The sequence below is a fragment of the Zootoca vivipara genome, chromosome 5 (genome assembly GCF_965207765.1).
Source record: "Zootoca vivipara chromosome 5, rZooViv2.hap1.1, whole genome shotgun sequence".
Classification (NCBI taxonomy): Eukaryota; Metazoa; Chordata; class Lepidosauria; order Squamata; family Lacertidae; genus Zootoca; species Zootoca vivipara.
In genome coordinates, this window is record NC_142588.1 from 37,178,356 (window position 1) to 37,191,097 (window position 12,742).

Consider the following 12,742-nt stretch of genomic DNA (forward strand, 5'->3'; position numbering starts at 1 on the left):
TGTGATCTGCCTCTTCCTTACTTTCAGCAGGCTACAGTTGTGACCTCAGTGCTGGCCATTTCAACCCACTTCTGAAAGGAGGAGTGTAGACCATGGGTTGGGTGAAGTTACTTGGACTTACAATAGGTGCCATTGTCAACAGGACAAATTTGCTATGACATAGGTGGCTATTAATTTCAATAGAATCTATGTACAACTAGCAACACAATCCCATGCATGTTAAGAAATAAATGTCCTTCAAAGTGATGTTTCATACCACTGTTGGCTATATACTACTACAAGTTCAATAAACCCTAGATAATCGTAATAAAACAAGAAATGAGATTATTTTAATGTGCTCTCAGCGTCTCATAAAGTTCTGTGCTAATGAAAAAGCATGACATACTTTGCATATTAATAAAAGTTGTAGGCTAGTGAATTGCTTATTTAATGAGTTCATTTTTAAAAAAAGAAAAGGTTGAGACTATTTTATAAGTGATAAAAATAAATAAATGAACAGGGTAGTAAACTGTTTTACAAGAACCAATTATATAGGTTTTTGCATATAACCATATTTAGCCTCTTCATATTGATCTTTTATTTTTGTAGCAGCGTTACACAGAAGAGGATGGCCATAATGGCCCAGACATATGAACCACTCTGCTCTAATGGCATTCATTGTCCTTGGAAGCCACTGTAGCCTGAACAAAGCTCTGCAGGCCCTACCTGAAACGAAAATAAGGGAGGAGGAAAAATACATTTCTCTTGGGGAGAAAGGGCAGGATAGGCAGGCTCCATGCACAAATCATTCCAGTTTAGTTCAGCTGCAACGGCACTAGTCAGTGGTGTCATCAGAGTAGGACCTTGGAGCAGAAGACACAGGGCAGAATCAGCAAAAGGTCCCTAAATGTAACAGATCTGGCTTAGCATATTTTTTAAGTAAGTAAACTAATACACATCACATAGGAACATGGGAATCTGTCTTATATTGAATCAGACCACTGGTCCATGTAGCTCAGTATTGTCTACACTGGCTGGCAATAGCTCTCCAGGGTTTCAGACACGACCTAGGGATTGAACCTGGGACCTTCTGCACATCACACAAGTTGCTCTGCCACTGAGCTACAGCTCTTCCCATCTAAAGAAGGTATGCCTGGAAACCCATTAAGTGTAGTACAGTATCTTAAGCTTTCCTATCTGCACCAAAGGTCATAGTCATTATTTCCTGGCTCTCAGATTAAGTACCTAACGAAATGTCAAACCCACTAATTGGAAATAATTCCTTTTGGATCCATTGGTCTAACTTCCAAGTACACCAGCCAGCTCATAAACGCAACTCAGCCTGGATCAAGCAGACCTGTGCTGCAACAGAATGGGCTAAGGCTAAGCACTGGGGAACCTTGGAAGCTGCTTTATACAAAGTCCAACCATTGAGCTCCTTCAGTCAGAACACTGGTCCATCTACTTCAGTATAGCCCACAGGGCTTGCAATGGCTTCCCAAGTTTTTAGATGGGGTCATCCCCATCCCTACATGAAGAGGCCAGTGATGGAACTTGGGAGCTTTCCCATGCAAAACAGGTAATCTGCCTCTGAGCTATGGCCAAGTATTAGCCAGAGCACTTCTGTCCATCTCAGCCAATCTGCTGAGAGCACAGCTCCCCACTTTTTTGAGCTAGCTGTGTTATTGGCCAAAGTAGGCTTGGATGAGAGGAAGAAGGCATTCATGGCCTCATCCACACATCATATTATTACAGCGGGGGGGGGGGACCCTAATGCTGTAATCTAGGGTTGTTATATTTCAAAAAGTGAAAATCTGGACACAAAAATTGAAGTTTTAAACTTTTTTTAAAAGGGAAAGCACCTAAAAAACAACACTTGTGATATGGGCTGTCATACGCTGGGTTTTCCCAAACATTATAGCCGCTTTCTGAAAATTCCACCCAGATGCCATTTTCGACAGATGAAGCCTGGCTATGTCTGGGAAATTCCAGATGTATGGCAGCTCTACTGTAATCACACGCACACTTACTTGGGAAGTAAGCCCCACTGAGCTTAACTCAGTGTGGTTTAGGCCTGAGTAAATACTAAAGAATTTCACTGTAATAGCCTGATCCTAAGCATATTTACGCAAACATAAATCCTACTGAGTTCAATGGAGCTTATTCCCTAATAAATATGCATAGGATACTTAAATGGTTCATTTGGAACCATTCATTTAGCTCTTCCTGAAAAAACAACAACATTGAATACAACTTAAACAAGTCCTAATGAAATTTAAAAAGGAAGCAAAGGAGACAAAAGAGATATATGGAACATCAAGTGGAATTTACACAGAAATACACAATGGGATGAGTCACATGAAGTCTGATCAGTATACAAAGCTTCTTAAAATGTCATTTATCACAATTTGAAGATGAACGTTGACAAAATATGTGTATTTTGTCAGCAATATCTGAAGGAGCCTCAAGGATGTAGACATTAAAAAAAGTAAAGGGCCCATGGATGATTAAGTCCAGTCAGAGGTGACTATGGAGTATGGCACTCATCTCGCTTCAGGCCAAGGGAGCCAGTGTTTGTCCACAGACAGCTTTCCGGGTCATGTGACCAGCATTGATTAAACCACTTCTGATGCAACAGAACACTGTGACAGAAGCCAGAGTGCATGGAAATGCTGTTTACCTTCCCGCCACTGCGGTACCTATTTATCTACTTATCTAATCTTATGTCTATATCTTATACATATGTAGACATAAAATATATGGATAACCTGAGTCTCAGCTATAGATGCAAATGCAGAATCTGAACTTTTGGCAATGGTTTTTGTGAGAGTGGGCAGAATTGGTGATTTACTTTTGATTTTATTTATCTTTTGCAAAGAATGTCTAATGTGCTGGTGAGTTTTTAATGAGAGTTAACCAAACATACTCAGAAGTTGAAAAGAAAAATATTTATGATATTTAGAAATTCAAATAAATGGGAGGGTTGTCCTCTTTGAGATATGCACACACTGTCCATTTGGGTAATGGTGCTATTTTATATAATCAATGGGAGTCTGTCTTGTGCTCCAGTAACTTTTGGAATATGCTCCAGTACCTTTTATGTTAACACACAATCTAAGCTGCAACTGTTAATCACTCACCAATCTACATATCCTGTTATTGTAATGGACCATATATGTTGCAATGTTTCTTGCAAGAGAAAACAACCCTTGTGGATTACAAATACCAAGCTAATCAGCTATTAAAAAGTTGGTGGGCCCACAATATAAAATTCAATCTGTTTTTGGCATATGGGTGCTTTAAGAACCCATGGGAAGTTTGCTGTGCTCAATTAATGCTGTTACTGCTAAAAGACTGTCAAGCCTTTTCAGGTGTCATCTAAAGATCATTCTGGAGCCTCATCAATTCCCCCCCCCCAATGCTGAAATGAAATATTATGTATTAGTATAATCAACAAGACAGAGCTTGAGAATTCCCCTGGATGGTAGCAAATCTTTCTGAGGTTGCTTACACAGTATAGTTAATCTATTGAAATAAAATGCTGAAATGTATACCGGTGATTAGATACACAGAAGGGATAAAATGCTTGGGGGAAAAATGCAAGCCTAGATTGTTATTAAAAATTATTATCTTCATACAGCAACCCACAATGAAAGCTTTCTTCAATTCATCTGGCAGATTGAGGCCACCAAGAAAATAATCTAAAATATTATTCACTTGCCATTTACATCTGTACTGCTGGGTCAATATTCTTGTGGGGATGGGGGAAGTTTTAACCTATCCATGTTTACTTGGATGTAAGTCCCATGGACTTCAGTGGGGCTTTCTCCCAGGAAGCAGGTATCAGATTGCAGCCCTAAACATTGCAGTGGCTCTGTTTCTCAAGGGCTCTTCTAACATTTTGTCTTGAACAGTTCCTACTGTCATATGTGTTGTCCTTGGTTTCTTATGAGATGCCTGACAGTTCATTTCATATAAGTAGTGGAAACTAAACTTTGAAGCGACAGATCCCTATTCCAAACCTTGCCTCCTTCCACCCCGGTCACATACACAGAGAGAACTCCCTACAAACCTATATTTAAAGCAAAGGATGACATTGCTGACAACACCGTACTTCAGGAAGGTAAGGCCGACAGCAGCAAATCAGAATGGAAGGCGGAAAGAAACTGTTCAGTTCTCCCAATGGAACCATTGATGCAGGTGAATCCCATTGTACCAGGTCCCATCTTACTACGGTAGGATTGCTCAGAGGGAGGGAAAGTAACAATACAAAAAAAGAAGAAGGAAAAAAAGATTTGCACCTGCTATCTTTGCACTCCAAACTCCATCTGCATTGTTGTAAGCTGACTGCAGCTAGTGAGCTTTTATGAACTGGAAAGTCCAGCCACTTAATGGGCCAAACTGACATTTATCACCAACAAGGGAAGCAGAGGTGATAAAATGGGGAAATCCCTCTTAACTGCAAATTAATCCCCAGAGGGCTCTATTGTTATAGAAGAGAATTAAAGAGGTGTCCACAGCACACAAGAGCTCAGTGCAATTTGCTAGACTCTCTTTCCTCATTCCCCACCCCCACCCCAAATAATAATGTTGATGCTCAATATATAAAAGTGCAGGTGGGACCATGTAACTAACAGCTCTACTCAGAATTTGTATCTGAAGTAACCAAATCAAAATGGGTGCAGCTCCCTGCATTATGCATTAGAATATAATGTCATGGATCTGGCCTTTTCCATTAAAAATATTTTTTCCCATTAAAAAAAAATAACACCACCAACCTATATTTATTCCCCAGGCTGCAGCCATCTGATACATCACACAAATCATGGCATAGCTTAGCATAGCATAGCATGCAAAAAAAACCAAGAACCTAGCAATGGATTAATTCCAGAATGCACAAGCAGGCAGTTATATAACTGTGTGTGCAAAGACAGCGATACCATTCGGGTGCAGAAAGAGGCAAAAATATGCAGAGAGACTGACCTTACAGGCAAGTTCCATCATGATGGGCACATTGCTGGTCTGCGTTACCTGAAGGAAGCACCATTCCGTGTATTGCAGTGCACTTCAGCCTAAAACCTGTAGGTTGTTCCTATCAGGCAGGTTTAAAGCAGCATTTGGGGGGGGTGCACGGGGAGGGGAGTGGGAGGGGTTGCCATTCACCTTGCATTTTGCAAGAGGTTTAGCATTTTTTAAATTGCAAAAATCAAGCAATCCAAAAGTCCGTTCTCTCCCTGCAGGTTATATATGCTGTTCTCGAAACGGCTTAGGACCAGATGTGATGCAAGCATGATTCGTCAAGTCTAGTCCAGCAATTTGGGGGGGGGGCTGAAAGCAAGGGAGGGAGGGAGAAAAGAGGAGGAGGGGGTGGAATCGACCATACAGATTTTTTTATTTTAAAAAAAGCTGCTCACCAGGTACACACCCTGAAAGTGGAGACTCAGTCCAGCCTAACTGAGGCAAAGAGCTAGAGAGGGGTTTCACCAGCAGGTTGCAGTTGCCGGGCGATGCGCTGGATGCTCGCCTTCCTCCTGGGAAAAATGAGCTCACTGCGAGCATCCAACAGCCGCCCCTCAGCCATTGCAGTGACACTGCAGCTAGCAGCCGACTCCAGGCACGTCATCGGAGGAGCTCACTTGGAGAAACGGAGGCCCTCCCATTCAGGAAGCGAAAGGCAAAGGCGCTCGATCCAGCAGCAAGGCCAGCCCTCAGCCGCAGCTACCTAATTCGTGGCTGGCTTTTCTCAAAGCGGAAAACAAATTCCTCTCCAGCATCCTAAGCGGGGTGGGGATTGTTGGCTCCACTCTCTGCGTTGCCAAGGTTACAGAGGCTTGCCTCTCTCTCCGTCTCCCCTTCCTCTCTGCTGCCAAGGAAGGGGTGTAGCAGGACCCAGCCGAGACTGACATTTAAAATCCCCGTGGCTCCTCTCCCTGGCATTTGCAAGCAGCCGGAGAGACGGTCCGACGAGTTCCTCCTCCTGCAGGGGACCTCCGCACATGTGGCCGGTGTGCGATCACCTCTTCATCATTTTGAAATTCTTGTTTTCATTTAACAAGAATTAATTCCTGGAGCGTTTCTCTGCTCTGAAAAGGATGCAGAAGGGGAAATTGCGCTGGGGTCTTTGCAAATGTCTTTAAAGTATCCGGGCATGGCAGATAACAGAACTCATCATTAACCCCTTGTAGGAAGCCCAGAGCTAGAGAGAAGGTCCCAGCCCCTTTGAGTTGTATTTATGTACAGTACTGCTTGTTTGTTAACTTTCCTTTTGGTCCGTGCTTACACGTTAAGTCTAAATTATTTATTTGTAACACTGAATGGTTGGACTTTGGCCTGTTTGAACGTTCTGGTACCTTTTGTAAACTGGGTTCAACAATGACACCCCTGCTGGTTTGTATATTGATAAGACAGGTGGGTTTGTTTGTTTTGGAAGGCTTTTTGGGCACAGCTCACTGTGGAAAAACAGCACACAGACACCCCGAAAACCCATGTTCTTCATCCTTGAGTCCCCAGGTGTGGGTAGACTACAACTCCCATCATCCTTGGCTAAACTGGTGTGGATGATTGGAATTGTAGTCCACCCACATTGGGGAACCAAGGTTGAAGAACACGCCCAAAGCTAAATAATGTTTACAATGGGCTGTGACTTGTCCTACTAATAAACAGATACAGTAAGCAAGGGAACTTGCAACAAAATGTTGCATCATGGAGCGTTCCAGATTCCAACCAAGCCCTTTTCAAGGATTCCTCATTCCATTGCCCTTCTCTTCCCCACCCCTATTTTCTCCCTCCCTTTCTGTCCCTCACTTGGCCACCAAGCATACTCAGTTTTGTTTTAGGGGGTGCCCCCTTAAGTTAACCGACCAGCATACAACAGGAAACCTAAATGCCACATGCCCAGTCGAAAGAATTCTTAGGATTTTTGAACCTACGGTACTAAGGAATATCACAATGATACAAATACAGTGGCATTTCTGTCAAATACAGGGGTACCACAGCTAATGGCTTTAAACAAGAGTTCTGTAATTCTACTTTCAGTAGGCTTTGACATTTATAGTCGCTCCCTGAATTGTTTGGGGTTTTATAGTTCATTGCATCCATTAACAAAAGGCATCTTTGTGCATTGTCCAAACTGTTCGATTGTGAAGTGCTTTGAAGAGGAAAGATGCATATATGCCCCTTTGTATCTGATAAATATCTTTAATATATAACCACAGCTGTGCAAGCCTCATTGGACACTTATTCTGACAGTGTTGCCTGGCAAAACTCTAAAGGTCCACAGATGGGGTAACAGGTGGTTGGTAGCTATCCCTTTCTGTTTATGATGAGACTCGGGGTATTTGATGCAATGCCATTAATTTATAATGCACAGGCTTAATAGAAGCATCTACTTCTGCAGGATTTTTTTTTTTTAAAAAAAATGTTAGCAATTTGCCATAGATCTACTGCAAAATGATTTTACGCCAGTGTGGTTTAGAACAGAGGAAGTGCTTTTTGAGAGTTGATGTAATTTAATGAAGTCGATATGAACTGCAAAATACCAAAATATCAGCTAGACTCATATGGGTGGCATTCGGTATGACACTATCTTGCAATGATTATTTGTTTGCAGGATTGCTTTATATATTTGTTGCAAGGCTTCCTAAGGGCCAAATCAGACATGTGTGCCAATTCGGCTGATACATGGAAATGGGATCTACTTTTAATCACTAAAGAGAGTGTGGGGACAGCAGCAATATAAAGCTACCCAATCTGGCTTCTATTGCATTTATATTTAATGAAATTTTATGTTAGTTAGGTTTCTTTTTTAACAGAAAAACAAAAAACCCAATGTAAGTTTAATAAAATAATATTTTAATAACTAGTCATAAGAAAATACTGATAAAATCAACAGATTTTATTTTTTTAAAAAACAGTTTTGAAATCAAATATACATAATAAAATTGCATGTCTGGGTAGACATTTTAAAAATCTATCTACCACCTAATGTTGATCTCCAACTTTGCTAATATGAAAACTACCTAATTCCTATTTTCCATTTTTCCAGAGGTGGGGAATCAATCATGATATGTTTCTCATTGCCATTAGAACTTGGTGCAACCTCTAGCCTGTGTGACACTTAGAAGCAGTGGCATAGTGTGGGTTGCCAGCACCCAGTACAAGGGAAGTGTCCTCTAAACCACCCGCTGATAGGCTGGAAAGAAGGGGCAAAAGCTCAGTGACCTACCCGAGTGGCAGCTGTGGTGCCCAATGAGTGTCAAGCATGGCAGAAAGCAGGATGGGGGATTGGTCAGGAGTGGGCATCTTTCTAAAGCCCATGCAGAGGGCACCCTAGCAACCAGCTGTCACCCAAATTTGCTTCTCAGTCTGCCCACATGAATATTGGGAGATTTGGGGGGGGCATGCTATTTTTAATGTTATTACTACTTTCTTCTCTCTCTTTCTCTCCCATTGAAATTTTGTGCTCCTAAGAATTTAACATGCAGTTCTGCTGGTTTATATACTTCTACTGCTCTTTTATCTTTTTTTGGGGGGGGGTATTTGTTTTAGGTTCTTTTATCATTTGAAAGTGTATTATAAATGGCCTTGGGGGGGTTTTTAGCAGTGCAAAATTGAAGCAGGAAGCATTTGAATAAGTTACTTTTAGAAACACGTCAAGGAACAACACGTCATCCCTTGCAGCCCAGGAGAAAAGAAGGAGAGAAGTATTACACAGCATGAGCCACAGAGTGGGATGGTGCCGGCTTAAACAATAAGGGTAAGTTTTGCGAATCTTTCAGCCGTGTGCTGAATCTGAGCATCTGCGCTAAATCTGAGTATTTTGAGACCAGATAGCATAAACTTCCAATGGGTCAACATCTGACCACATGGAGAAAGTTGTATGGATTGGGGCACACAACCCCTCTCTCTGTGCTGGATCAGGCCAAATGCCGTTTTCTTCCAGCATTCTCTTCTCACAGTAGCCATACCAATACCTACGAGAAGCCCTCAAGCAGGGCGTGAGTGCAACAGCACACTCCCCACTTGTGATTCCCAACAACTGGTACATAGACACATGGGATGCAGGTGGCGCTATGGTCTAAACCAGTGAGCCTCATAGGCTTGCTGATCAAGGATGGCGGTTCGAATCCCCACGACAGGGTGAGCTCCCGTTGCTCTGTCCCAGCTCCTACTAACCTAGCAGTTCAAAAGCACGCCAGTGCAAGTAGATAAACAGGAACTGCTGTAGTGGGAAGATAAACAGCATTTCCATGCAACTCTGGCTTCTTTCATGGTGTTCTGTTGCACCAGAAGTCATGCTGGCCACATGACCCAGAAAGCTGTCCGTGGACAAACACCGGCTCCCTCGGCCTGAAAGCGAGATGAGCGCCACAACCCCAGAGTCGCCTTTGACTGGACTTAACCATCCAGGGGTACTTTACCTTTACCTTTTACATAGACACATTGTGGCTAGTAGCCACTGATAGCTTTCTCATCCACAAATTTTATCTAACCACCTTTTGAAGCCATGCAAGTGGTGCAAGGTATGAAGAAACATTTTGCTTTGCTTGTCCTGAATCTTCCAACATTCTGTTTCCTTGGATCACTCTTGTGTTATGAGAGAGGAAGGGAAACCACCTCACTGTCCTCTTTTTCTGCATCATGTTCAATATTATGTGCCTATGGGGGGGGTCACTTCCGTTTACTGAGGCCTTCCACTGGTGAGACGTGTGTGTGTGTGTGTGTGTGTGTGTGTGTGTGTGTGTGTGTGTGTGTGGTGTGAATGAAGCAACCACGTGGCTTGTGCTTATCGTTCCCACCCAACTGACACCCCATTGAAGGAAAGGATTCTGATTGGGTGGAAAAGACCCACAAACCCTGGCTCTGTATGTTATTTGCTCCACACACACACACACACACACACACACACACACACACACACACACAAATCCAGCAGCATAAGGCTGCTTTGCATCACATGGAAGTGACTTCCATGTTCCTGGGTTCGTGTGAGAAGGGGGGTCATGCGCCTCACTTCATATGCCTTTTACACAAACTAATCAATATAGCATCAGTTGTGGTTGAATCCAGTCTCAGTGGAGATAATTTACATCCCATTTACAACTATCTGGGCCATCAAAACAATGTAAAGGAAGTTGTTTGGCTAAGTAAATAAGGTGGAAGTTGAATGGTTATCTTAATAAACTACCCCACAGGTTTCCTGGCTTCTGTGACATTAGCATTATATCTGACTACACTGAGGCAGAACTGTGACTTCTTGTTGTTTTTAATTTCAAAATCTCAATGGGGGAGACGACAGATGATGCCTAAGCAGTAAAATATGTGGATCTGAAGAGCATAACAAACAAGAGACTGGCCAGATAACAATAGTAGGTAGCTCACTGTGACTTCTATTAAGTGAAAAAGTGGCTGTTGCAGGTAGAACAGGCTTAGATGCAATTAATTATATCAGTGTGATTTATGCGTCTTCAAAGTGGAGGAGAAGAATGGCTGGGCTGACTTATGTTAGGAATGAAGGGGGAAAGCAGCAGCAGCAGCAGCAGCAGCAAGAATGAGATCCTACAGACATCAGATGCAGCCAGAGATTATTTGTATGCAGCTGCAAAAGCCTTGAGCTGCCCAATACAAAGATACTCCCAAGGGCCCAGGCTTCTGAAAGTCTGAGCAGTGCTTAATCGATGCGGTTGACTACAAGCAAAGCTGCAATTTGTGCACTTGTTCATAGATGCCAGCATGTGCTGGGGTGCTACGTTTTTTGTTTGCCATCTTTCTTTGTTTCTTGTCTCGGGTGAGATTTTCCTCTTACCACGTAGGGCAGATCCACACCATATGTTTAAAGTACCTCCAGCATACAGAGCACATGATACCCCCTAAGGAATCCTGGGAATTGTAGTTTGTTAAAGATAATGAGAATTGTAGCTCTGTGAGGGGGAAGCTACAGTTCCCATGATTCTTTAGAGGAAGTATGTTTAGCCTGGAGAAGAGAAGGTTAAGGGGTGATATGATAGCCATGTTCAAATATATAAAAGGATGTCATATAGAGGAGGGAGAAAGGTTGTTTTCTGCTGCTCCAGAGAAGCAGACACGGAGCAATGGATTCAAACTACAAGAAAGAAGATTCCACCTCAACATAAGGAAGAACTTCCTGACAGTAAGAGCTGTTCGGCAGTGGAATTTGCTACCAAGGAGTGTGGTGGAGTCTCCTTCTTTGGAGGTCTTTAAGCAGAGGCTTGACAGGCATATGTCAAGAATGCTTTGATGGTGTTTCCTGCTTGGCAGGGGGTTGGACTGGATGGCCCTTGTGGTCTCTTCCAACTCTATGATTCTATGAGTCTAAGTCATGTGCTTTAAATAGCAAGTAGCAGTGTACATACTTCGGTCACCCCTCCCAATCTGCTGCCTGAGGCATGATGCTCAAAGTGCCTCCTGGCAGGGCCGGCACTGTGGCCATTCAATGATCAATCAAAATAACCATTAAATAATTACTTTTGTCTTAACACCACAGGAAGTCAGTGCATTGATTTCAGCCGGTGATTTTATTTTCTTATTACTGCTGCACTTGTACAAAGGTGGGTCAGTATCACACGAAATGCAGAACGAAGAAAATGTAGACCAAGTTGGTTCCCATAGAGATGCATTTGGAAGGAACTTTGCAGGCTCCTGGATCGATAGACCTTTACATTATTTATATCTGTTCAATTTACAGTTGCCAGGTCCGGGGCATAGCTTTGATGTAGGCCGCTGTGGAAGGCAGGCTCACAACCCAATTAGCCTTTGACATGTATTTGACAGGCGGCTTCAAGCCAAGTAGTACAATCCAGTGAGCAATATGGATGCTATCTGGACATTTAAACCAGCATCTTTTTTCTTCTTCAAATTTCACATTCCTAAGGCACGTCAGTAAAAGAAAGAAAGAAAATTCTTTCTTCAGGAATCACCTGATAGTCTTACAGCCTAATACCAAAGTTGCCAATCCATACAATTTCTTCATATACAGTGGTACCCCGCAAGACAAATGCCTCGTGCAATGAAAAACTCGCAAGATGAAAGCGTTTTGCGTTGCGTCTCGCAAGACGAAGTTTCCTATGGCCACACTTCGCAAGACGAATAGGAACGCATTAATTAAATGGGTAGACCGGGTAAAGCAGGTAAATAGTAAACGATGCTTTGCAAGATGAAATTTTGCTATACTGAGTGACTCACGGAACAAATTAATATCATCTTGCGAGGTACCACTGTATAGTGAGGTGGGAAACGTGGCTGCCCAGATGTTGTTGGACTACAACTCCCATCACCCTCTGGCTATGGACCATACTTGGGCTGCAGCTGATGGGTGTTGCAAACCCTTCAAGTGTCCCCATTTTCCAGGGACAGTCCCAGATTTACAGAAGCAGTCCCAGTTTGTGATTTGATCCTTGCATGTCCTACTTTTCCTTAGGACATCCCTATTTTCAATGTTGGAGGGTATGAAGTTATGTGACCCCCGAGCCAAGGAGATAAGTAACTATACCACCTTTAGAAGACATCTGAAGGCAGCCCTGTATAGGGAAGGGTTTTTTTTAATGTTTAATGTTTTATATATGCTGGAAGCTGCCCAGAGTGGGGCAACTCAGTCAGATGGGTGGGGTATTATTATCATTATTATTATTATTATTATTAAATGATCAACAGAGAAATGCTGGAGGGTATGGTGTTGAGACCAGCAACACACCAGTTTGCCATCCCTGATTAATTGTTTTGCTTACCCCGTCCCTATGCAGCAGAC

The 12,742-nt window shown here is 42.7% G+C and overlaps 1 protein-coding gene across 10 annotated transcripts in view; it reads right to left on the bottom strand.

Annotated features, from left to right (window-relative positions):
- The window catches only part of JAKMIP3 (Janus kinase and microtubule interacting protein 3), a 101,703-nt gene extending 96,131 nt beyond the window's left edge, over positions 1 to 5,572 (bottom strand). For 9 of the 10 annotated variants that reach the window (XM_088670409.1, XM_088670408.1, XM_088670407.1 and 6 more), the window contains exon 1: positions 5,394 to 5,572. The gene's annotated coding sequence lies outside the window, so the exon portion shown is untranslated. Of the gene's footprint in view, positions 1 to 4,962; positions 5,099 to 5,393 lie in introns of those variants that run through there. The other variant, XM_088670405.1, reaches the window with a different exon arrangement.
- Between the last annotated feature and the right edge of the window lie 7,170 nt (positions 5,573 to 12,742).